We start from the raw sequence: 1,411 nt of genomic DNA, 5'->3' as shown, positions 1-1,411 counted from the left end.
AAAAGGAAGACCAGCACGGTCAGGCTGGCAACTCAAAGGGCAGCCTACAGAGTTAGGAAATATTTTACCCACTTTCAGAGAGGGCAAAGGCTGTATAAACTTGGGAACAACTGCCATGTTTGGTTTGGCCCCTACAGTCCATTAGCAACTAGTTGCCAACATTTAAGGACAGGAAGATTTCACTGAAAATGCTTGACTACCAATTTTTCTTAAAGAATCCCGCCTGGCAGCTAGAGGCTGTCCCTTTAGCCTGAGTCCGCTCTCCAGCCTTCCTCCTCCCTCTACCTGTCTGTCCCCTGCAGGCATTTGTGTGGGCAATTCTTGAATGTGGCTTCAAAACTCAACCCACAGTTAGTCAACACACATGTCTTAATGGTCTTTCTTAATTTGGGAAGATGGTAGTGATGACTGTATACTTTATTAATCAAATCTAGTTAGGTGAACTTTTTTACTTATGATTCAGGGTTACTTTATAAATATTTATATGAAAATAAGACAAAGTAAAACCTGCCCTGTCTGATCAAAAGATAAACAATGTAAGAAACAGGAGAATTAGGTCTTGGCAGCTCAAACCAGCGTAAGTCATTAAATAAGAACCAAGCTAAAACTGGACTGAAAGCTTCCGACTTTAGACAAGAAAGATGAGTATCAAAATGAAGGTACAGATGCAGGTTTTAGTCAAGTGGTCAACTAAATAGAGTTCTGAAAAATATATATATATATAAGGTATATACAATGTATACATACATATACATACTAAAGAAGACATCAAAACATGAATTGAGACAAAGAAGTGAAGAGGGAGCTAAGCAATCATTAAATATTTACATCAACTTGCCAGGTTAGTCAAATGTCCATTGTAAGAATGAGCTCTTAACCAACAACAGTTTATTTCAATTACTTTTAAATGATCTTACTGAACTCAGTACTAGATTACTTTTAGAGCAAGTTTCCTAATGGCCCCAAACAAATCAATCAGCAGAGAGTCACTTAAATAGCACTCCATTATGGCAAAACTCTGCTGTCACACATGGCAAATAAAAAGAGAAACAATTTCCCTGTCACTTTATGTTGTGAAGTGCCGAGAGGACAGTCATCTTTGTAACAGGCAAAGTATCGGAACTGAAATTTACGAAGCTTCGAAATGAAATCAAGATTCCGGTAAAAGCAGTGTAGTTTGACTTTTCCCTAACGTGTTCTGCCACTCGCCAGCCCCCTGAGCATTCTACCTTCTGCAATGTCTGTGGGAGACGATGACAAGGCATCATCACGCAAACACTATATTTGTTTGACTGCTCCACAGACGCTGTGTTAGGCTCCCACAGCCGTGACACAGCTTCCCCCCATCCAAGGACGTCCTGAGCCGGGCAGGCCAAATGCTTCTGGGCAAGACTGCAGCAGCGGTCAGTGT

At 40.8% G+C, this 1,411-nt stretch overlaps 1 protein-coding gene across 1 annotated transcript in view; it reads right to left on the bottom strand.

Moving 5' to 3' along the window:
• Positions 1-1,411, bottom strand: part of LOC104999973 (glycerol kinase-like) — a 79,239-nt gene that overhangs the window by 76,281 nt on the left and 1,547 nt on the right. The gene's annotated exons all lie outside the window — the stretch shown is intronic.

The sequence above is a fragment of the Bison bison genome, unplaced genomic scaffold (genome assembly GCF_000754665.1).
Source record: "Bison bison bison isolate TAMUID 2011002044 unplaced genomic scaffold, Bison_UMD1.0 scf7180017864366, whole genome shotgun sequence".
In the NCBI taxonomy this organism is placed as follows: domain Eukaryota; kingdom Metazoa; phylum Chordata; class Mammalia; order Artiodactyla; family Bovidae; genus Bison; species Bison bison.
This window is presented reverse-complemented; position numbering and strand designations above follow the sequence as displayed.